Below are 25,757 nucleotides of genomic sequence, written 5' to 3' on the forward strand. Positions count from 1 at the left end.
TCATCAGTGGTTGTCAGATGCTGGTCTGGAGTCTATGTCTCCTTGAAGGTACTTCCCTTATCACAGGATCAGGGGCTAGAAGTTCTCCGTGTTTATCTCGCCACTAATCTGTGAGCTCCTTCAGGACAGTGCACGTCTCATTCATATTTATTTCTGCCACAACACGGTACCTGGCACAAAAAAGATGCTCGATAAATATTTGTACGCGGAAGGAAGGAAGGGAGGGAGAGAGGCCTTAAATAAAGCTGCCAGGCAAATGAGTTGCTAATGAGCATGCAAGCCCTGCCCTTCCCCCTCCCAGCCAACCCTCCTTGTGGCGCTGGTCTTCAAATGCTGCCCTGGTTCTCCCTTCGTCCTTCAGGCCCCAACTCAGATATCACCTCCTCTCTCACCCTCCCTGACCTTCCCACGTCCAGTGCTCCGGCAGCATACTGGATACTCCCTTACAGCATTCCATCCACTGGGTTGGGAGTCTCCACCCTTCCCTCTTCACCAGTAGACGGAGCTGCCTGAGGGAAAGGATCAGGGCTTGTGCCCCAGACGGTCTGAGAGGCCTCCAGGTCTCCCAGGTCAGAAGGCCACACAGCAGGGTAACTGAGATGAAGGGTCAGGGGAGACAGCTCCCTCCTGGAATGAGGAGGGTGGTGGGGGGGAAGGGGAGGAAGGCCTTTGAGGAGGGCTGGCAGGCAGCAGGGCAAATAAGGTGGCTCAGGCCAGCAGGAATGTGCCATTTGGATGGGCTTGTTTTTCATAAAGGAAATGAGCTTCTGGCACTGGAAATCAGAACTGGGCCTGGGAGCAGGATGGAAAATGCACCTCCACTGGCTCCTAAGGGGCACCGGCCTCCAGCATTATAGAAGACAGAATTGGACCCCAGTGATCTCCTAGGCCAGTGCTCTTGTAGGAAAGCCCTGGATCACGACAAGTCCTCAAAGATAATCATGTGGACCTGAGAAACCTTTCCAATTTTTCCAAAGAACTAATGGACGTTTCATCCTATGGTCAGACTAACAAGGCTAAATTAAAAGGTTGTTTTTCTTTGCTTTTGGCTGGAATTGTATCAACACGGTATTCTCATGGGAATATGAATTGTTTGATAAATGCAGTTTGGTAGAGAAAAATCTTTAAAAAAATACGGGGTTCTTCTTTTTGGTGGTTATGAAGTTGGGAAACACTGATGCAGTTCAAATCCTTATTCTGTAGACTGAGGCCCAGAGAGGTCACAAAGCTGGTTAGTGGCAGGCTGAGGGCTGCCAGATCAATTAACCCCAGCCAGCTGCTCCTTCGGCTACACCATGTGTCTCTCTGTTCTCTCTTGTCTTCACTACTGCTTCCCAAACAGAGGCTCCTCTGAGTCTGCTAACCCAACACTTTCTGCTGTCTTGCCAAACTTCGTCAGGAGCCTGATACCCACAGCTGTCAGAGGAGTGTACCCGGGAAAGGAGGCATCCCAGAGGCCCCCGGGGGATACATAAACCAGGTTCATGTTTAGTTGTGAGTGATGGAAACCCTGACAGATAGTGGCTTAACTAAGAAAGTTGTTTTCTTCCTTCCTCCCTCACTCCCTCCCTTTCTTCCAATGCAACAAGAAGTCTGAAGGTAGGCAACCCAGGGCAGGTGCAGCGGTTCAATGAGGTCATTAAGGTGCCAGGCTCTTTCTGCCTTCCTGTTCCATCATCCTGAGCGTCTGGCCATTCTCCTCATGGTTGCGAGATAACTGCTAGATCTCTGGGCATCACAAGAAGAAAAGAGGAACTAAAAAGGAGGGAAGGGAAAATCCCACTGCTAGAGAGGCTTTACCCTTTTATTCAGGAAGGGAAGACCTCCTCTGGGATTTCTGATATTCCGATTGACTCATCCTATGGACACCCCAAGTTGCAAGGGTTGCTAGAAATTTAAGCATTTTGCTTTCCAGCTTCTGTAACACAGGAAGGTAGTGTAGAAGGGGATTGAAGTGGGATAGAGTGAGCCAACACAGATATGCACAATCCTGCCTGAATGTTTGCCCATCCTCTCCTCCTCCCTCCTGTTATGATGGAGAGTGACTGTGTGAGGCAGTCACTGGTGCTGTGGAGCCCATGCCCTACCACGTTTACACCTCTATTTCCTGTACCTTCAATCTTTTCTGCTCTTCTGGATCTTATTCATTATTTAAACATGCTCAAAGCATTCCCATGTTAAAAAATCAAACAACGTTGGAAGGGGTGATTTAGGCGACTGGGTAGAAAAATGTTGGGATATTGAACTGTGTTGTTCAGTTCTTGCTGACCTTCGGTGAGTTGCTGCAAGAGAGAGACAATCATCAGTCGTGCTGGTCGATGTGACAGCAAGAAGAAAACAATCGAAGCTTCATTGAAAGGCCCTTTGTGAGCATAGCCAGAGATCCAGGAGCTCTGAGAGTCAGAGATTCATGTCCCTTGCAGACCAAATCCAAATTCTGTTCTTCTCTCGAGTGAGAACAGGCCACTTAATCTTTCAGGCCTTGCTTTTTCATCTTTAAAATGGGGACTATAATATACCTGCTTCAAAAGATAATCAGGAGGATACAATGAAATAATGTACACAAGAAGGGTTTGTTGTCTTATAAAAGATAAAGAAAAGTGGGAGCTGGGGGGAAGAGAGAAACTCAACCTCCAAATTTGAGTACCAGATGCTCTTGGGCCAAAATTATCCCCATCTCATGCATCTCCTGCTGTGCGAGCCAAAAATGTTCTTTTTCTCTCCTTGACCTTGTTCAAGTGATATTTCTTTCTGTGCAACCTGAAGTATCCTCTTTGATAAACTCATCCACTCCCTGGCTCCCAATGACTAAGTCCATATCCATAGCCCAGACCCTTCTCCTGAGCTCCAGAACAATATATCCAGCTCCATACATGATATTAATACATGGATATATGCAGACACCTCAAACTCAAAACGTCTAAAAGTGGACTTTTCATCTTCCCCACACTTGTGTTTCTTCCCCATATTTTCTGTCTTAGTAGATGACATCATAATCTGTTCGCTGCCCAAGCTCAAAACCTGGAAATCATCCTTTTCTCTTTCCCCTCCTTCATTCCTCACACCCCATCATCAAGTTCTGTAACTTCTACCTCTTAAATATCTCTATCTCCAATGCCACCATCTTAGTCAGGGCCATCTTCTCTTGCTTCTGTGACCATCACTGTTTATTTCCTACCTGACAGTCATTTCTCTTTTTACCTGGCTATCAGAACCCCAGTTTTTCTCCAGGCAACAATGTGTACAGGGGCCGGCCCCCGTGGCTTACCGGTTAAGTGCGCGCACTCCACTGCTGGTGGCCCGGGTTTGGATCCCAGGCGCTCACCGAGGCACAGCTTGTCAAGCCATGCTGTGGCGGCGTCCCATATAAAGTGGAGGAAGATGGGCATGGATGTTAGCCCAGGGCCAGTCTTCCTCAGCAAAAAGAGGAGGATTGGCATGATGTTAGCTCAGGGCTGATCTTCCTCACAAAAAAACAAACCAAAAAAAACAACAAAAAAACCCCAAAAAACAATGTGTCCAGCTCCAGGTACTGAATCATAATGAACAATCCTGATGTTTAACTTTCTAGCCTTGCTTGCTACTGTAAGAGGGGCAATGTGATCCAGTTCTGACCAATGAGATGTAACAAGACCTCTGTGATGGGCTTCTGGGAAAGTTTTGCTTTTCTGAGAAGAGAAACAGATGGTAGCTAGCACTGTCCCTACCCCTTCCCCCTGCCTTGAATCAGTATTATTGTGTCTGAAAGCTAAGGCAGCCATCTTGCAACCACGAAAGGACAGGAGAGAACAAAAAGCAAACACATGGAGGATGGTGAGGTGGAAGGATGGAGCAAGCGTGGGTTTTAATGAAATCATGGAGCTGCCCAACCACCCCTGAGGATGTGTTGTTTCCTGATTTCCTGTTGATGAACCATAAATGTGGCTACAGGGTTTAAGGTATATTGGGTATTCTCTTACTTGAAGCTGAGGCGTTCCTAACTAATACAACCTTCTAATTCGTCTCTCTGGCTTTGTTCTCTTTCTCTCCTTTAATCCATTCCTCTCACAGTGTTCAAAGTAATCTTTTGAAACATAATTCTGATCTTGATATTTTCTTGCCTAAATGCTTTTGATGGCTTCCCATCCTTTAGCTTAGTGTAACTTGTGTGACCAACTTCACCAGCTTGGAAAAAAATAAGGATATGCTTCTTATCTCTATTCACACACACCATTCGAGCTCCAACCTGTATCCCCTTTGGGCCTAAGAACCACAGTGGTTGCTCAGTTAAAGGAGTCAATCTACATTCCAATGCCAAGAGAAGGGAGAATTTGAGGACAAGCCAGGCTACCATCAGGTCCTTTCTTTTGACCACCATTGTTGCATGGTGTCTCATTTGTAAGCTGGTCACATTCGACTGATACATCCCTGTCTCATGCTGCATGACATCCTTCTTGAGCCAAATCCCTGCACCAGCCGTGGAGGTGAGTCTTTAGGGGAGGTGAATCCCATGCCTTCATGTGACACTTGGCTACAGTGTACCCAATGTTACAGCTCTGTGCACTTGTACTCTTTCTAGACCATATCTCCCATGCCTCGGTGACTGGATGCAGAGGGGATCCCAGACTAAGCCATGTGCTGGTCAGATCAGCCTTCACCCCAAAGCTCTTTAATCTCATAGGGTTGAATCCAACTCATAGAGTTCAACTACAGGCCCTGCTTTCTTAAAGTTCCCCTAACTCTGCACTCTACTGTATCAGGAGGAACTGTGTGTGTTGGAGGAATTCCTTAATATGTCTGGATCCTGCCTGCTTCCCCAGACTCATCTCATCCTACTCTCCTCTGCATTTCTTAGCATCAATGATGCCGGACTGCTTGGTATTTCTCATAAGCATCAAACTCTTTGTTGCTTTTAGGTTCAAACATGCTCCTTCCTCTGCCTGAACATGTTCCCACTCTCTTTCACCTAGTTAACTTTTTTTTTCTTTTCTTTTTTTTTTTTTTGTGAGGAAGATCAGCCCTGAGCTAACATCCGTGCTAATCCTCCTCTCTTTTTGCTGAGGAAGACCGGCTCTGAGCTAACATCTATTGCCAATCCTTCTCCTTTTTTTCCCCAAAGCCCCAGCAGATAGTTGTATGTCATAGTTGCACATCCTTCTAGTTGCTGTATGTGGGACGCGGCCTCAACGTGGCCAGAGAAGTGGTGCGTCGGTGCGCGCCTGGGATCTGAACCCCGGGCGGCCAGTAGTGGAGCGTGCGCACTTAACCCCTAAGCCACGGGACCAGCCCCAAGCCTACGGTTTTTATTACCAAGTAAAATCTGTCTGTCTTAGTCATTGCTTAGCACAGTACTAAAAAATAGTGAATGAATAAATGAATGATGGCTTGGTTTGGCCCCCAGTGACACCCCCCCTTCTTTAAATGATGAACTTCTTCTCATCCTCCACATCTTCCTCACACCTCCACCCCCAAGCTTGTTAAATTGCACTTCCTCTGTGTTCCAGTAGCACATTTTCCTTCCCAATCACAGGCTTAATCTCTTTATGTCATGATTACATGTTTGCTTATCTGCCACTCCATCTACAATTTGAGCTCCTTGAGTTCCGTGGCTTTGTTTTATTCATCCCAAGAAGAGTGCTTGGCATATAGTGCTTAGCATCTCAATGATGTTGGCTTTCTAAATTAATAAGTCCATGGTGAGAGGAACCCTGGGAACCCTAAAAGTGGGGAGTGGGAAGTGGGAGGAGGCAGTAATTTTAGATTTAGCTCACTGGCCTGAGCATGGCATAGATGAATTCATTCTCTGTCTAAGCTACTTGAGGAAGTGGATAGAGAGTTCTGTGTTTCCATGTCTAAGTGTGTAGTTGCATATTTGTGTTTAACTAGAAAAATATAAACTACTCCTAGCAGAGGAAAATAGGGGAGGCAGATAGCCTCTGCTTTAGGAGCTTAATTAGCAAGCCACCAGGGCTATTTTCAGAGTTTTCAGTGAGTTTTTGGCTATGCTAAGGGGGTTCAGGAGCCAAATTTGGGGACAGAGGCAAGAGACAGCTGAATTGTTCCACGTAAGAAAATGAGAGGAGTTTGGATTTTGCCCCTGAGAAGAAGACCACAGAGAGGAAAGAGAAGGAGTTTGCTGAATAACAGGGAGAGAGTCTGGATCCTGAGTTGTGAAAATGGCCAACGGACTGTTAAAAATAAGAACAGAAACGTCTATTATTTAACTAAGTTGTTTGCATTGCTATAATGTAAATCTCTTCGTTTCTCCGAGTCTTCCCAAGTTTGCCACATCGCAGAAGCCTTGTGAGTGTTTCTGCCATGTTCTCATCTGCATGGAGGATGCCCTGCCTGTGGAACAGGGACAGAAATGAGCAATGGCCAGAGGACCCTGGACTGAATGATTCACCCAAAGAGGAGTGCCCTCTGGAAGTTTGCAGAAAACTTGAGATGGGCATTAGACTTTTCAAAATCCAAGGAGTGATGATGGTTCAAGGCATATTTGCCTTGATCTTCAGGGTCAGTGTGACTCCTTCTGGTCTCGATGAACACATCTGTGGTGTCTCAGTGGTAGTGTGTGTGTAAGTGAGAAGAATGAGGTTGCAGTATCTGTATTGTTGACGGTTATATTTGCACCTATACTTGAAGATGTGCGTGTTCATGGGCTTTGTCTTCTTTTATGTGGGGATGTGATTGCACGTTGTATCTTTGTTGGAGATGCTACTAAATGTTCTTGTGATCATACTTTTCTTCCTCACTGAATCTTCACAGAGGGAAACTGAGTCCCCTCCCGCCCCATGAGGAGTAGAGGCATTTCTAGGATCTGAGCCCAGCCAAGTAACATGCACTCCCTGCCCCCATCTTACCCTCTCATGCCCCTTCCCCATTTCTGACTTCTTGTTCCAGCCCCAAGAACAGCCAAGACCCTTAACCACCAGCAGGAAAATAAAAATCAGGTCACCAGATGTGTTCCATTCCATCCTCTCCCTCTCCACCCCTCCTCACCACAATAAATTCTGAACGTATATACAGCAAGTGCCTGGCATCCCCCCAAACCCAGCTGTGCCCTTGCCTGGCGAGAGACCTCACTGAGGCGGAGACTGGGAGTGCCCACACAAGCCTGCCACAGGGCCCACTCATGTCTCTAGCACCGTGGCCCCCTCATTTGCTCTGTCTAGACCGTCCAAGCAGACCCCAGAATGATTTTTTTCATCCTGAATGAGGAATGATGGCACATTTGTGCCATCTGTACTGCCAGGTCTCCTTCTCCCTCTCCCAGGCAGCAGACACTGCCTGTCCTGGGTGCAGGAGGAGACTGACTACTCTGGGGAGAGATCCCTTTCTGGATACTGGAGTGAGGAGAGACCTGCAGCCCTGCCTCGGCTTATGCACAGGGCTCCCTCAAGCTGGCCCCCGCCTGGAGCCCACAATGAGTGTCTGGGTCTGTGGAAGGAACAGGGCATCTGGGATTCTCATTGGAGACTGTTTACTTGTCGATTTGCATGGCAGGTTAAGAGCCCACTTCCTGCCAGTGAATTTTAGGAACAATTTCTCCAAGCCAGCGTGGCCCAGCCCAGACATGAGCCCTCCCCACATCGGCCACGTGGAAGTGACTCACGCAGGCTCTCTGAGCCCCTGCCAAGAGCTGCCAGAGCACTGCCTCAGTAAAGTTGGATGGGTTACTTCAGGAGCAGGGAAGAGTGCAGAATTCCTTTGGAATCCCGTGGGCCTCCTTATCCTCCTTCCACTATGGCTCCCCAGTAGCCTACCACCCAAACCAGATGAGGCAGCCTCTCCTTGCTGCTCTGGAGAAAATTCACCCTCCCCACCTGGCTCTCGCCTTCCTCCTATAGCCTATGCTACAGTCAGGGACCACTGTGTGAGGGCCCTTGGGCTTTCGCTGAAATAGTATATAAATAATGTACACCTAAAGCAAAGCACCCGTGTACACGACCTCGTTTTATCCTCATGATCATCCCACGAGACAGTTATTTCTCCAATTTCAAAGAAGAAGAAATTGAGGATAAAAAGATTAAGTTAAGGTAGACTTTTAGAGCAGTGAAGCTATTCTGTGGGACACTCTGATGGTGGACATATGTTGTCACACATGCGTCAGAACCCGCAGAGCGTACACCACCAAGAGCAAACCTGAAGGTGAACTACGGAGTTTGGGTATAATGATGTGTCACTGTAGGTTCACTGATGTAACAAATAACCATCTGGTGGGGGATGGCTGTGCATGTGGATGTGATGGATGACAGTGGGGCGTCTGGGCACATGTGGGGGCACATTCATTTTACTGTGAATCTAAAACTGCTCTAATAAAATAAAGTCTACTTCAGAAATAAATAGCTAATAATAATAAAAAGATTAAGGGCCTGTTTATGATCACACAGAAAGTGTTAGACCTGGGATTTGAATAGGGGTAGCGTATTCACATAGTCCATGCTCTTTCCCACTGAGACGCCTCCCTCAGGATGGGACAGGAGAGGTTAATGAGCCAGGCTGCACCAGACACCCAGTAAAGGTTCTGTAAGCCTTGTCTCCTCGCCCCCAGAGTTCCCCATGTTTTAGATGTACTGCCTGGGCCTCTGTATGTTCTTGGAGACTTCCCAGTTAACTCTCTTTGCCAACTGTCACTCCTCACTCCGGCCTGCCATCTGTGTGCCCACCTTCCACCAGCCCTGGACTGTAAGAGCCTTGAGCTTTGACTTGGTGTCCCTGTGTTCTTAGCTGGCAGCACAGTGTCTGACACATAGCAGCTGCTCAAGCAATGCCTGCAGAGAGAATGCATGCATGAATGAAGAGGAAGGAGAGGGAGAGAAGAGGACAGAGAGGTAGAGGAGAGGAAGAGAAGAAGATAAAAGAAGGGAAAGAGATGGAAGCAGGAGTGAGTTGTAGAGCTGGGTAGGGAGGAGAAAAGGCGTGGCCTCCCTGGTTTGATCCCATCCCTCCTGGTGCTTCCTCCTCCCTTCCCTCCCCACAGGAGAAGGGCTTTGCCTGAGCCCTGCCCATCCCCCCAGGTAGTCCTCATAAAGCCTTTAACCCTTAGAAGGAGAACCGCCCTGTCCCTTTTCCACAAAATGAACGTGTTATTTGGGCGAAAAAGGAAAGGAGAAAAATAGAAGTGGAAAAATCTTTGATTTGGAAATTCAGCTGACTGCCCTCATTTGGAATAAAAGCTCCTTCAGTCCCTGGCTGTGCAGTGGGCAGGCCAGGCCAACAGTAACATCGGACTCTGGGATACAGGGAGGAGGCCTGGGGGCTTTTCAGAGCAGCCACCGGAGTGGTATGAACTTGGAGTCCAGGAACACAGTGATGGGGCTCAGCAATGGAGGCTGAATCCCAAGCCCTTCCTCATCTTCATCAAGACAGTGGTCACTCATCCAGATAGATAGACAGAGCACTGTCCTGGGGCAAGAAAAGGACCAGGAGAGATAGGTCCTGAGGGAGGCCAGGGACTGGGTCTGCGTTATATCCTTGGCACCACCTCAGCGCCTGACACATGGAAGGTGCCCAAAACACACCAGTTGGAAAGCAAAAACAAGAAAAACAAGTAACCTTGTCCCAAGGAGTTGATGGAGACCCAGCCCCTCTCAGGTTGCTCTCAACCTAATGGTGGAGACAGAACAGATATAAAGAAAACAGACATGTGATCCAAAAGTTGAATACTAAGTCGAATAAAAATAACATAAACCAGGGGCTTTCCTATCAGAGGAGCACAGTGAACTGGCTGGCGTGGAACCAGGCGAAGTTAACTGAGAGCTCCTCTGCGAGTCAATCTTCAGTGGGCCTTTGAAAGAGCAGATGGAAACTATTGGGCTGAAACTAGTAGGATGACTATCAAAGAGGGGAGAGACAATTCAGACTAAAACCGAGAGCAGGGAGAGCGGGAGGCTGAGGGGAGGAATGGGGTGGGCCTCCGTGGCTGGGGCAGCCGGCGAACTGACCCTGACAGGTGTTCCGGGTGTTGGATCAGCTGTGCTGGACTTGACACCGGCTCGCTCAGAACCTGGGGGATCAGCTGTGCTGGACTTGACACCGGCTCGCTCAGAACCTGGGTAGCAGGGGAGATATCAAAGTCTAATCCACAGGCCTTAGCTAATCTCCCCGATCCTTTGTTTTCAGCCTTGGTTGTGCTTAGGGGCTGATGTGTGGAGGCCCAGGCTCGTGAAAGCCCAGAGACCAAATCGATTTCCACAAGAAAAGGCACAGAGAAGAATGAGGGAAAGCATGGAAACAGAAGAGGAGTTGAAAGGCACAGGGTGTTGGGAGGAGCCGCTCAGGCTGCAGGTTGGTCTTTTTTTTCCTCTTTGTCTGTTTTGTTTTGCAAGAGAGAGGGAGGTGAGCAGCTATTGAGAAGAGGCAGAGGAAAGTACAGAGGCTCGTGAAAGTATAGAGGCTGGGTGCTGCCGTGCTGTGAGACGCACTGCACATGTGCTGCAGGGTTTCCGGAAAGACCCGTGCAGACGTCAGGGCTTCTGGAGCTGGACTGATGGTTCCTTCCAGTGTCGCCCTGCTGAAGTAGACTTTGGAGGGGGAGCAAAAAGGCTCAATTCTATTCTGGTTACACTTTTCTGGCAGACAATGTTTCTCAGCTAATATCGATTCTGTCCTTCCTTACTAATAAAACCACAATTTGTTGTCCAGACACAATAGGACATTTCCTGGCCTCCCTTGCAGCTAGGAGCAGCCACATGACACCACTCTGACCAATGAGGCATCTGCAGAAGCTGCTGGAGGGTTTGTGGGAAAGTTTGGATTTCCTCATATGGACCCACCCTTTCCTTTTTGTCATTTTCTTTTTTCTTCTTCCTGCCTGGACTATGTGATCAGGAGGCATTCATAAGGATGAAAGTCATGTGAGAAGGTTGGTGGAGCAGAGGGAGAGAAGGAGCCCGCCTTGGGCAGTCTGTTCCTGCTGAAATCAAGAAGCAGCCACAGTGGCATGAGTCTGTTACCGGCCACTGAATGCAATCCCACCGGATCCAAGGGCCCTTGTCAAGGCTGTGTCTGCTTAGGAAATGGGAAATAGCCCCCAAACCACAGCAGCAAAAACAAGTCAGAGGATTGGGGCGTTATTCCAGCCCTGCATCTCTGGTGATCAGTGACTGGGAGGGCAGGACCTGCAGGCTGTGCGCCCAGCGGGGGCCCGCAGGCAGAGTCATGAGGAGCAGGACCCGGGAGGCTCAGCAGGTGTTCTGTGGCTGCACTGAAGATGGAGGAGGGAACACTGCAAAGTGCTGTTGCTCCGCGCCTGCTCCCGGACCCCGTGGGGACTCCCAGGCCCCCAACTCTCAGGCTGCAACTGACTCTCGTTTTCGTTTTCTCTGGGGTTGGAGGAAAGAGAAAGGAGAGCAGCAGTGGCCAGACTTCCTGGTTGCTGGTGGATTCCAGTCTGCCCATGTGCCCTGCTGGAGTGCTGGCTGCCTAGACACCTGGACGCCTGCCAACTGATTCCTGCCCCACCCCAGCCATTGGCCAAATTCACTTTTTTCTAGGTGACCTCAGAGATATATCAGACTTGGTCAGGAGACTTGAGTTCTACTCCGGTTCTGGTCACTAATTGGCTATGGTGCTTAGCTGGACAAGTCGTGCCTGCTCTAGACTTAGTTTTCCTCATCTGGTGAGGATAAGGTTGCTTTGTCGGTGGCTCCCAGAGACAGTTTATGAAGACCTCACTGGTCTGTGGCAATATCATCATAATGGCCATCATTTACGGGTGTTTTCTCTGTGCTAAGTGCTTTTCACATATTAACTCATTTAATCCTCATAACTACTCTGGAAAAGCATGGACTTTTATTATCACCTTCATTTAATAGACGATAAAACCAAGGCTCAGAGGAGTCGGGCTCCTAGGATAAGTAGTGGAGCCTGGATTTGAACTCAGGAATTCTGGCCCCAGAGTCCAGGTACTAAATCAATACACTACAGCTGCCCGTGTGATAAGGAAAAACGAAGGAGAAGGATGAATGCGTGTGCATATTGATGGGCACGCATACACATACACACATACTTTAATATATTTGTGTAATATCGATGTAAGTTTCACCCTGACTTTCTCGGAAAGGACTGGGATATACTCTTTATATTAAGAGTAAGAGAATAAGTGTTTCATATTTTTTATGTTGACGTGTCCTTTTCTGAAATGATGATAGGAGATCACTATTTTATTTGCTCAATTAGCAAAATAAAATTTGACAACCTGTTATTTTTTACATTATTTCCCCCCCAAGTTATAACAGACCATGTAATTAAAAGTCTGGGAGCCCCTGGCCTACAGGGACTTCAGAGTCCTTTCTGGCTTCAATAGTCCCGAGACCTTTCACCTCCAGATAAGGTGATTCAGGCCACATGTCCCGGGAGATGTCCTCCCAGATACTAGGCCACGCCACCCTGGTGCCTGGTCAGCCGAGCAGGAGAGCAGTCACCAGAGGGCCTGTTGATAACATGCCTGTTTGAGACTCTGCAAATATTTTGATCCATAAAGAAACTGTCCTGTCCTGTGCTGTCCTGGCCCCAGGGTTAGCTCCAGCCCTGTTTGCACTGGTCTACCTCTTGGGATAAGCACCACAGAAAGAGTCTTAAGTTACTCACTAACTGGGTGGAATATTTTATTTGAGATCAGGTCCCAAATGTAACCTCCCTCACCAAATCCTGTGTGCCAGGTACCAAAGAAGACCAAGTTCTAACCTGAGTACCAAGGGAGTGGACCAGAAGGCAGAATTATGGATCTTCTCGAGGCTATCTATTCAAAGCAATCGTTCTCCACTTGTATGGATTCTGCTGCAGCCTGGAGCTGATCAGAAACAGGACAAGCAGTATTGGGGCAGTCCTTTGGTGCTTTCTTTAACACAAAGCTGGAGAACTCTTATTTTATTTTATTGAGGTCATAATAGTTTCTAACATTGTGACATTTCAGTTGTACATTATTTGTCAGTCACCATATATATGTGCCCTTTTACCTCTTATGCCCACCTCCAACCCTCTTCCCCTCTGGTAACCACTAATCTGTTGGAGAACTCTTATTTTGAAGCTAATATAGAACAAGAAATTTGGGGAAAAAGGAATTTGTGCAGCCCTGGTTGTAATTTTCTTTCCCTTACTAAAAGTCTGCGAGTCCCTGTGAAGGAGGGACATCTGCTGACACCCAAACAGTTAGCAGCCAGGGACATTCTCAGGAAGGGCAGCGGAGGCCACGGTGCTCCTTCTGCTGTGGGGTCTACATGCCTAAAACCGAGCAAAGAGCTAGACGTGGTGGGTTGAACTCTGCCCAGAACAAACGAAAAGAAAACAGACTTGGGGGGGGCGATGCGGGGGAAGGGGAAAAAAAAACACTTTTCTTTCTTTCTGTCTCACAAACACAGAGACAAAAGACTGATGAAGGCTACCAATCTGTCAGGAATCTAAGGACTTAGAGGAAAAGGAATAAAAATAAACAAAAGAGGGGCCGGCCCGGTGGCGCAAGCGGTTAAGTGCGCGCGCTCCGCTGCGGCGGCCCGGGGTTTGCCGGTTCGGATCCCGGGCGTGCACCGACGCACTGCTTGGCAAGCCATGCTGTGGCGGCCTCCCATATAAAGTGGAGGAAGATGGGCACAGATGTTAGCCCAGGGCCGTCTTCCTCAGCAAAAAAAAGAGGAGGATTGGCGGATGTTAGCACAGGGCTGATCTCCTCACAAAAAAAAATAAATAAATAAATAAACAAAAGAATGTCAGTCTTCCAGTTTTTCAAATCAGATGTGACCCTGGAATTGGGTGGAATGAGGAGGAAAACCAGCTGTTGAATATGTCATGTGGTGACTTTGATGACATCATTCTCTCGTCTTCAGAAGAGGCTTCGACACCTCCGCCATCCACAGTAGGATTACAAATAGAGCACGAGGAAGGAGGTGTGCCACGACAGCACTCATCTGATTCATTTGCTTTAAAAGACCCAGGCTTGTGTCCTGAACTGGTAATGGACTCGAGCTATTACAAATGGTTTGCTCTGGTGATGGGATTTTAAGAAATGAAGTTGGAACACTGGATCACTCTTTTTAGAAAAATGTTTGCAGCTACGGTGGTCCATTAAAACGCCAAGAAAAAGAGCAAAAGAAAAACATTTTACTGGTGAGAGCTATTATTAAATCCACAAACCGACAGTTTCAAAGTAGCAGCTATCCGCTTGCCAAGTAAAATTGGGAATTTGTGTTTTCTGAGTTTTTTGTGGGATGGAGGGTCGGGGAGGGACTGTCTGCTTTTTATGGGTGGGTCCAAGGAAATGATTTCTGGTCCTGGCTAGAGGCCCATAGTTTAATTATTCCCCCAACTGTGCCTTTAGCTTCTCCCACCACGGGCCTTTTCTGTTCAGCCTTCAAACAGGCTTCAGAAAGTGTTGGCTTCTGCTCTGTGTGCTCAGACGATCCCATCCCAGACGCCACTTATGGTGACCCGGAGCCCCTTCTAGCCGTGAACCTAGTGCTCATCTTTCCTCCCAGCCCTGTGGCTCGAGAGAGAAGTTCACATGCCACCCTGTTAGGATTTTGAATTTCGAATCAACAATGAATAAATAGGACATACTTATTTTTAAAAAACTATTGTTTATCTGAAATTCAAATGCCAGATGAATTCATGTTTAACTGGACATCCTGTATTCTTGTTTGCTAATCTGCAATCCCACTGAGCTCCTACTCTTCCTTACTTTCCACTTGCTGCTCAGCCCATTGAAAGCTGGTTTCTGCCTCCTCCTCTCCACTGAAACTGCTCTTGTCAACCTCTCCAGGGGCCTCCTAATCATCAAATCCAGAGGAGGTGTTTCCAGGTCTTATGGCAGGGACCTCTCTGCAACATTCAGGAGTCACTGCTGGTGTCCCCTTTCATGGCGAAGCTGTCCTCTCTCTTGGCTTCCACGATGCTTCACACTTCTCATTTTCTCCCTTTTTCAGTGAAAGCCCTTCCCTGCTTTCTTTGTGCGCTCCCCTTGGTAAGCACTCTTTACGTGTTTGGTGCTCCCAGAGTTCTGTCCTTCCACCTCCAGCATTCTTTACACACAGAGCTCTGTCTGCTGCCATATTTCTCTCTGCTCAGCCCCATGCGCCTCAGCTGTCCTGAGCAGCTCTTGCCTCCTCATCCATCATCCTGGCTGCAGGGCACCAGAGGCCACCTCGCAGAGAAACCTCCCTGCCCTGGGCTTCCATGGAGAAGGGCTCAGCTGTCAGAGAGGAGAGCAGTTTCCAAAAGGGTCAGAGTGCTGGGCCCTCCAGGATTGATCGGCTATGCATGATGGACGTCGCATCCCAGTCAGTCCTGGTGCTCCAGAGCCAGAGAGCGTGTCCCGGGCTTCCGGCCCTGAGTCCGCCTCCTCGCTGGCACCCCTTTAGCTGCATTTATTTCACGTTAGGTGCATTCCTGTTTTGCTTTTTTAGATTTGTTGTTTTTAAATGATGATTATTTCTAGACATATACCTCATCTCATTAGGAGCTCCCTGAGCCCTCCTCCATCAGACCGTGCCCTGCTGGAGGGCAGGGACTGACAATGACCCATGGAGAATGTTTACCACATAAGTGTGACTATAGGGATTGAAAGCTGTGAAGGATAAGGAGCTCTGTGAGGGAAGAACCAAGAGATCATAAGGCAGAGGATGTCCCCAACCCACTGCAATCTGGCGTCTCCACCCAACAACCTGCAAAAACTGCCCTCAAGGTTGCCAGTCCTCCCAATTGCCCAATCCAATAGATATTTTTCGGTACTTACCAGTTTGGACTTCTCTAATGCATTGGATCCTGTTGGTCACTCTCCTCTGCTACTGTTTTTTGTTTTCTTTTTAGAATAATTTTATTATGTAGCCAATGGCAGTAGTTCTCAATCATGCTGTCATGGTACATTCTAGTAGGGGTGGGAAGTGGGGCTGAAATAGACAATTAATTAATCAATAATATAGCAAGTGGTTATAAATGTTTAAAGATAACTTAAGAAAGGTGATAGAATCTCTTTGAGAAGGTGACATCTGAGCAGATACCCAAGTGAAGAGAGGGAGGAAGCCAATGCATAGCTGGGGAAAAGTGCTCCCGAAAGAAGAAACAGCAAATGCAAGCCGACACAGAGTGGGTGTGTGCAGGGTCAGGGTGGCAGAATCAGAGTGGGGGTGGGAGAGTAGGACATGAAGTCAGGGCATTAGCAGGAGTGACAGGTCATGAATGGCCCTGTGAGCCATGACAGACTTGTGAATCTGCTCTGTGTGAGATGAGAAGCTGTTGGAAGAGTTGGTGGTGGCTTAGACAAGAGTGGTGCTGGTAGAGGTGCTAATGAAGGATTGCACTTGAGGTATAGCCGACAGGATTTGCTGATAATTGATTTCTAAAATAAATAAATAAGTCCTGGGGAAGTAATGTACAGCTTGGCAACAATAGTTAATAATACTGTATTGCATATTTGAAAATTACTAAGAGAGTAGATCTTAAAAGTTCTCATCACAAGAAAAAAATTTTGTAACTATGTATAGTGATGAATGTTAAGTAGATTTATTGTGTTGATCATTTCACGATATATACAAATATTGAGTCACTACATTGTACACTTGAAACAAATGTAACATTATAGGTCAATTATAGGTAAATTTTTTAAAAAAGGGGGAAAAAACCTACCAGGCATACAAAGAGGCAGGAAAATATAACCTTTAATGAAAAGAAAAATAAATTGATTGAAACAGACTCAGAAATGACACAGAAGATAGAATTAAGTGGACAGGAACATTAAAACAGTGTCAAGAAATATACTCCAGGTGGTCAAGAATGTAGAGGAACGCAGGTTCATGATAAGGAGAGATATGGAGGACATAAAAAATACCTAATCAAACTCTATAGATGAAAAATATGGTAGATGAGATTGACAGCATATTAGACACCATAGAAGAAAAGATTAGTAAATTTGAAGACATAACAATAGAAACAATGAGAAATGTAACACTGAGAAAGTCTGAAAAAACATAAACAGAGAATCAGTGAACTGAGGGACAATATCAAGCTGCATAATATACATGTAGTCAGAGTCCCAGAAAAGAGGAGCAGAAAAGAAAGAATGACTAAAAATTTTCTGAATTTGAGGAAAACAAATTTTCTGAATTCAAGATTTACAGTTTTGTAAATCTAGAGATCTATGAAGCTCAATGAACCCTTAGCAGAAGAAATATGAAGAAAACTACATGAAGATATATCATAATTAAATTGCCTAAAACTAGCGTGAACAGAAAGTCTTAAAGCAAAGAGAGAAAATCACCAGCATACCAGCAGTGTAAGAAATGTTAAAGGGAGTTCTTTGTACAAAAGGAAAATGATACCAGATGGAAATCTGGATCGACATAAAAGAATTAAAAAAATTACTGGAAATGGTAAATATGTGAGTAAATATAAAATTTTTATAATTTTTTTCTTTTAAAGAGTAAAATATGATTTTTCCAATACAGTAAATTTGGATGAGAAAACTTCAAATTATCCATAATCAAACATTTCAGAGAAATCAAGCCTGTTGTGATGATATGCAACTTCCTTGGTATTGTTCTATGTCTATTTATCCTGAAACATTACTCTCTTGTAAAATTCTTTTTGTAAGACAATTTCTGTGGTAATACTATACTGACAGGTATTACCCATAAATTTAATGAGTATTTTATTTTATTTTTAAAAATTTTTTTATTGACATCGTATCGGCTTATAACATTGTGTAAATTTCAGGTGTACATTATTATATTTCAGTGTCTGTATAGACTGCATTGTGTTCACCACCAATAGTCTAGTTTTTATTCTTCACCATATATATGTGCCCCTTTACCCCTTTTGCCCTCCCCCACCTCCTTCCCCTCTGGTAAGCACTAATCCATTCTCCTTATCCATGTGTTTATCTTCCACATGTGAGTGAAATCATATGGTATTTGTCTTTCTGTCTGACTTATTTCGCTTAACATAATACCCTCAAGACCCTTCCATGTTGTCGCAAATGGCACAATTTTGTCTTTTTTTAATGGATGAGTCATATTCCATTTTATATATACCACATCTTCTTTATCCATTCACTCATTGATGGATACTTAGGTTGCTTCCACGTCTTGGCTATTGTGAATAATGCTGCAATGAACATAGGGGTACATAAATCTCTTTGAATTGTTGATTTCATGTTCTTTGGATAAATACCCAGTAGTGGGATAGCTGGATCATTTGGTATTTTTATTCTTAATTTTTTGAGAAATCTCCATACTGTTTTCCATAGTGGCTGTACTAGTTTGCATTCCCACCAGCAGTGTATGAGGGTGCCTTTTTCTCCACATCCTCTCCAACATTTGTTATTTCTTGTCTTGTTACTTATAGCCATTCTGACAGGTGTAAGGTGATATCTCATTGTAGTTTTGATTTGCATTTCCCTAATAATTTGTGATATTGAACACCTTGTCATGTGCCTATTGGCCATCTGTATATCTTCTTTGGAAAAATGTCTCTTCATATCCTCTGCCCGTTTTTTGATTGGGTTGTTTGTTTTTTGTTGTTGAGCTGTATGTATTCTTTATATATTTTGGAAATTAGCCCCTTGTCAGATATATGATTTGCAAATATTTTCTCCCAGTTGGTAGGTTACCTTTTCATTTTGTTCATGATTTCCTTTCCCTTGCAGAAGCTTTTTAGTCTGATGTAGTCTCATTTGTTTATTTTTTTTCTTTTGTTTCCCTTGCCTGAGTAGACATGGTATTCAAAAAGATACTGCTAAGACTGATGTCAAAGAGTGTACTGCCTATATTTTCTTCTAGGAGTTTTATGGTTTCAAGTCTTTAATCCATTTTGAGTTAATTTTTGTGTATGGTGTAAGATAATGGTCCACTTTCATTCTTTTGCACGTGGCTATCCAGTTTTCCCAAAACCATTTATTGAAGAGACTTTCCTTTCTCCATTGTATGTTCTTGGCTCCTTTGTCAAAGATTAGCTGTCCATAGATGTGTGGGTTTATTTCTGGGCTCTCAATTCTGTTCCACTGATGTGTGTGTCTATTTTTCTGCAGGTACCACGCTGCTTTGATTACTATAGCTGTGTAGTATGTTTTGAAGTCAAGGATTGTGATACCTCCAGCTTTGTTCTTTTTTCTCAGGATTTCTTTGGCTATTTGGGGTCTTTTGTTGTTCCATATAGTAAAATTTAAATAATTAAAATATATATATTTAAAGGATAATCTACTCAATGCAAAAATAATAATAATGTATTATAGGGTTTGCAACATATGTAGAAGTAAAATGTATGACAACAATAGCACAAAAGCTGAGAGAGAAGAAATGCAAATATACTTTGTAAGAATCTTATATTTTACATAAATGGTAAAATATTTACTTGAAGGTAGACTGTATAAGTTACAGATGTATACAATAAACCCCAAGGCAACAGTCAAAAGGAACAATACAAAGAGGTATACCTAATAAGCCAACAAAGGGTTTAAAGTAGAATCATAAAAATAATTAACCAACAAGAAGACAGGGGAAAAAAAAGGATAAGGGAAATCAAGAAAAGATGAGACAAATAGCACACAAATAGCAAGGTGACGGATTTAAACTCAACCACATCAATGGCCACATTAAACACAATTAGTCTCAATACTCTGATCAAAATGCAAAGATTGTCATGGGGCCGGCCCGATGGCATAGCAGTTAAGTGTGTGCGCACCGCTTTGGTGGCCAGGGGTTTGCAGGTTTGGATCCTGGGCGCGCACTGACGCACCACTTGTCAGGCCATACTGTGGCAGCGTCCCATATAAAGTAGAGGAAGATGGGCATGGATGTTAGCCCAGGGCCAGTCTTCCTCAGCAAAAAGAGGAGGATTGTCATCAGATATTAGCTCAGGGCTGATCTTCCTCACCAAAAAAAAAAAAAAAAAGCAAAGATTGTCAGATCACATTAAAAAAAACAATTATTTTCCATCTCTAAGATACCCAAGTTAAATAAAAAGGCAAAGTTAGATTAAAAGTAAAAGAATGGAAATGATATATCATTAATATTAATCAAAGGAAAGATGTAGTGACTATACTAATATCAGACAGTAGATTTCAGAACGAGAAATAACACCAGGAAAAAAGAGGATCATTTCATAGTGATAAAGAGGTCAATTCCTCAAGAGGACACAATAATCCTAAGATATTTATATACCTAATATTAGAGCTTCAGAATACATGAAGGAAAAACTGATAGAAACACAAGGAGACATAGATGAATCCACAATTATAGCTGGAGATTTCAACATTGCCATTTCAATAATTGATAGAACAAGTAGACAGAAAACAGCAAGGATATAATAGAATTGAACAAACCTATTAACCAGCTGGACCTAACTGAAATTTTGAGAACGCTCTGTTGTACAACAGCAGAGTACATATCATTTTCTAGTGCCCATGGAACGTTTACCAAGATAGATAATTTAGGCCGTAAAGCAAGTCACAATAAATTTCAATTGTTCAAATCATACCAAATATGTTCTCTGGCCACAAAGGAATTGAATTAGATATTAAGACTAGAAAAATATCCTTAAAATTTCCAAGTATTTGGAAACTAAGCAATACACTTCTAAAAACAACCCATGTGTCAAAGAAAAATTCACAAGGGAAATTAAAATGTACTTTGATCAGGATAAAAATGAAAACATGACATATAAAAATATGTGGGGTGTAGCTAAAGCAATGTTCAGAGGGAAATTTATAGCATTACACACCAATATTAGAAAAGTATACAGATTTACAATCAATGACTTCAATCTCCAGCTTAAGGAATTAGGAAAACAAGACAAACTAAACCCAAAGCAGAAGAAAAGAAATAAAGATAAGAGCAGAAAACAAATAGAAAACCAAAATACAATAAAGAAAAATCAATGGAGCCAAAGCCAATTCCTGGAGAAGATCAATAAAATTGGTAAATCTCTAGCTGGATTGATCAGGAAAATAACAGAGAAGACACAAATTACCAATATCAAGAGTGAGGGAGAGGGCAGCACTATAGATCCTACAGACATTAAAGTGTTAATAAGAGAATACTATGAATGACTTTATGGCAAAAAATTCAACAATTTAGTCCTAGCCAATACAATAAGGAAAGAAAAAGAAATAAGAGACATACAGATTGGAAAGAAGGAGTAAAACTGTCTGTATTTTCAAATGACCTGATATTCTATGTAAAAAAATTCTAGGGAATCTACAAAAAAGGCTACTAGAACTTTTGAGAGAGTTTAGCAAGATTGCATGATACAAGGTGAAATCAAGTGTATTTCTATATATTAGCATCCAACAATTAGAAATTGAAAATTTAAAACACTATATATAATAGCATAAAAATATGAACTAGGGATAAATTAGACAAAATATGTGTAAGACATTTAAACGCAACGCTACCAAACATTGCTTAGAGAACTCAAAGAGGACCCAAACAAATGGAGACATGTACCTATTCATGGATATTTGGGGTTCTGGGACTCAATTCCTCTGCGGGAGAAGGGGTTCCCCACCCCAACAGCAAGCAATTCTCAGATACCAATTGGGTGTCCTACAATTCAACTCAATTCTGACACTATCCGTCCAGAGATAACATCAGATTCCACAGGTTAATGGCTCAGTCCCACAGGACTCTCCCCCCTACTATTTCAGATGCCAGTTGTGAGCCATGTTTGTCACCTGTGCTTCTGACAGACTGGCTATCAATTAGAGATTCCAATGATCCTCTCCAACTCAGGATGCCAATTGCAAATCCAGGTTGTTATTTGTGCTTCTAACTGACTAGCTATAAATCAGAGGTTCCCACGACTCCTCTTTGGGTTTGGTTAGTTTGCTAGAGCAGCTTACAGAACTCAGGAAACTCACTTACTCAGATTACTGGTTTATTATAAAAGGTTATAACTCAGGAAGGGCCAGATAGAAGAGATGCATAGGGCAAGCTGTGGGGAAAGAGCACTGAGCTTCCATGCCCTCTCTGAAGATGCCACTCTCCACGTGCCCAAATCTTCACATGTTCACCAACCGAGAAGCTCTCCAAACCCATCCTTTTGGGTTTCTGTAGAGGCTTCATTACATAGGCATGATTGATTAAATCATTGGCCTTTGGCGATTGAACTCAATCTCCAACCCTCTCCCTTCTCCAGAGGTCAGGTGGTGGGACTGAAAGTTCCAAACCTCTAATCACTTGGTTGGTTCTCCTGGCAATCAGCCCCCATCCTTAGGTGTGGGGGGGTGGGTCCCAAATACACCTAATTAACACAACAAAAGACACCTTTGTCACTCTTATTGCTTAGGAAATTCCAAGGGTTATAGGAGCGTTGTGCCAGAAAAGGGGATAAGAACCAAACATATATTTCTTATAAATCACAATATCACAATAGATTGGAAGAGTCAATATTGTCAATTCTTCCCAAACTGATCTACGGAGTCACACAATTCTAATCAAAATCCCAGTAGGCTTTTTGTAGAAATTTATATGGAAATGGAGGAAAAGATCTAGAATAGCCAAAATGGTTTCGAAAAAAAAGAACAAAATTGGAAGACTTATACTACCTAATTTCAAGATACATTTTACAGCTACAATAATAAGACAGTGTAGTATTGGCATAAAGATAGGTGTATGAATCAATGGAACAGAATTGAGCCCAGAAATAGACCCACGCATACGTAGCCAATTGATTTTCAAAAAGGGTACCCAGGCAATTCAATGGGGAAAAATAATCTTTTCAACAAATTGTGCTGGCACAACTAGATAATCATATGCAAAAACAAAACAAAAACAAAAACAAAAAATTTAAACAAAAGACCACCTCACATTGTATACAGAATTGAAATTCTATCAGCTGCCTATTGTTGTTGTAACAAATTACCACAAGTTTAGTGGCTTACAAAAACACAAATTTATTATCTTACAGTTCCGTAGGTCAGAAGTCTGACACAGTTCTCACTGGGCTAAAACTCAAGGTGTGGGCAGGGCCAAGTTCCTTTCTGAACATTCTAGGGGAGAATTTGTTCCCTAGTCTTTTGCAGTTTCTAGAGGCTTCCCACATTCCTTGGTTGTGCCCTTCTCCTCCATCTTCAAAGTCAACGATACTGAGTGGAGTCCTTTTCACATTGCATCCCTCTGATCTCTTCTGTCTACTTCTTCCACTTCAGGACTCTTGTGACTAAATTGGGCCCACCAAGATAATCTCGAGTTGTCTCCCTATTTTAAGGTCAGCTGATTAACAACCTTAACTTAATCTGCAAACTTCATTGCCTTGCCATGTAAGATAATATATTCACAGTTCCCAGGGATGAGAATGTGGAAATCTTCGGAGGGCCATTATTCTGCCTACCAGAAAAATGTTGCTGTTCAAAGCACACTGTTACAAAAATAAAAAGACAAATCTCAGACTAGAAGAAAACACTTGCAAAACATATATCAAGCAAAGAACTTGTATCTAGAAAGCATAAAACAACTCTTAAAATTCAATAATAAGATGACAGACAATCCAGTTAAAAGATGGGCAAAGATTTGAAGAGACACTTCACCAAAGATGATACGTGGATGGCAAATAAGCACATAAGAAGACACTCAGTATTATCAGTCATTAGACACATGAAAATTAATACCACAAAGAGATACTACTACACACCCTCTAGAATGGATAAAATTTAAAAGATTTAACATATTGAGTATTGGTGAGGATTTTGAAGTAACTGGAACTTTCATACACTGGTGGCAGGTATATAAAATGATTCAACCACTTTGGAAAAGTTTGTCAGTTTCTTAGTTAAACATAAACCTACCATAGGACCCAGACATTCCAATCCTCAATCTTTACCCAAGAGAAATGAAAGTGTGTGTCCACTCAAAGACTTGAACATAAATATTTAGAGCTGCTTTATTTGTAATAGCCTTGTGGCAGGCTGAAAAAAATGGCCCCCAAAGATGTCCAGGTCCTGATGCTTGGAATCTGTGACTGTTACCTTGTATGGCAAAAGGGACTTTGCCAGTGTGATTAAGTTGAGGCACTTGAGTTGGGGAGATTATCCTGGATTATCTGATGTAATCTGATAATCACAGGGGTCCTTATAAGAGGGAGGCAGGAGGAGTCAGTGTCAGGAGATGTGACCACAGAAGCAAGACATTGGAGTGATGAGCTACAAACCAGGCAGCCTCTAGAAGCTGGAAGAGGCAAGGAACAGATTCTCGCTGGAGAAGGAACCAGCTCTACTGATACTTTAATTGTAGCCCTCTAAGACTCATTTTGGATTTCTGACTCCCAGTAAAAGAATAATTTTGCATTGTTTTAGGCCACTTGGTTTATGGTAATTTGTTACAGCAGCAACAAGAAAACTAGTACAAGCTCCAAACTGGGAACAACCCAAAGATCCATCAAGAAGTGAATGGATAAACAAATTGTGATATGTGCAAATAATGGAATATTACTCAGCAATAAAAAGAAACAAACTACTGACACATGCAACAACATGGATGAATCTCAAAATTATTATCATGAGTGAAAGAAATTAAACAAAAAAGGGCAAATATTGTTTGATTCCATTTACACAAAATCCTAGAAAAAGAAATTTAAGTTATAGTGACAGAAAGCAGACAAGTGGTTGCCTAGAGATGGAGTCAGGGAAGAGGGATGGGATGGATTGCCAAGAGGCACAAGGAAACTTTGGGGAGTGATGGATATTATATTAGTTTTTTTATTGTTGCGTAACAGATTACCAAACATTTAGCAGCTTAAAATAAGACACATTTATCGCCTCCTGGTTTCTGTGGGTCAGGAATATAGGCATGACTTACCTGGGTCCTCTGCTTCAGGGTCTCTCAGAAAGCTGTAGTCAGGGTGTTGGCTGGGGCTGCAGTCTCATCTCAAGGCTGGACTGGAGAAAGGTCTTCTTCTAAGATCACATGGTTGTTGGCACGTTCAGTTCCTTGGAGATGTTGGACCGAGGGCCTCAGTTTCTTACTAGCTATTGGCTGGAGGCTACCCTCAGTTCCTGCCATGTGGACATCCCCACGGGGCAGCTCACAGCATGACAGCTGGCCTCATCAAAGCCAGAAAGGGAGAAGTCTTCAAGCAAGATGGAAATGCCTATCTTACGTAACGTAATCACAGAAGTGACATCCCACCATCTTTGCTGTATTCTGTTGATTAGAAACAAGCCATAGGTCCTGCCCACACAGGGGGTTGTCTTAGTCTATTCAGGCTGCTATAACAAAATACCATAGACTGGGAGGCTTAAAAGCAACAGACATTTATTTCTCACAGTTCTGGAGTCCAAGATCATGGAGCCAGCAGATTCCATGTGGTGGCTGATGAGGACCCACTTCTTGGCTCATAGCTAGTGCCTTCATGCTGTGTTCTCACACAGTTAAAGGGACAAGCTAGCTCTCTGGGGCCTCTTTTATAAGGGAACTAATCTCATTCATGAGAGCTCTGCCCTCATGACCTAATCACATCTCCAAGGCCCCACCTAATAGCATCCCATTGGGGGTTAGGATTTTAACATATGAATTTTAAAGGGACACAGACATTCAGACCACAGCAGGAATACACAAAGGTATGGATACCAGGCCGGGGCAATCAGGGGCCATCTCAGTGTCTGTCTGCCACAGGTATATTCATTTACTTGATTGTGCTGATGACTTTATGGATATATACATATGTCAAAACTCACTAAATTGTATACGTTAAAAATGTGCAGTTTTTGTACAATTATACCTCAATAGAGTTGTAAAAAAGCTAACAAACAAAAAACTTGACAAGCCAATTATAAGATTATTATGGAAAAGCAA

At 43.7% G+C, this 25,757-nt stretch overlaps 1 long non-coding RNA gene across 1 annotated transcript; it reads right to left on the reverse strand.

The window, feature by feature from the left end:
- LOC131405000 (uncharacterized) lies at positions 1–25,295 on the reverse strand. The gene is made up of 3 exons (XR_009219888.1): positions 24,762–25,295; positions 2,114–2,282; positions 1–170 (listed from the first exon to the last, which is right to left on the reverse strand). It is a non-coding gene; the product is annotated as an uncharacterized LOC131405000 (long non-coding RNA).
- Positions 25,296–25,757: the final 462 nt, after the last annotated feature.

The sequence above is a fragment of the Diceros bicornis genome, chromosome 4, assembly GCF_020826845.1.
Source record: "Diceros bicornis minor isolate mBicDic1 chromosome 4, mDicBic1.mat.cur, whole genome shotgun sequence".
NCBI lineage: Eukaryota > Metazoa > Chordata > Mammalia > Perissodactyla > Rhinocerotidae > Diceros > Diceros bicornis.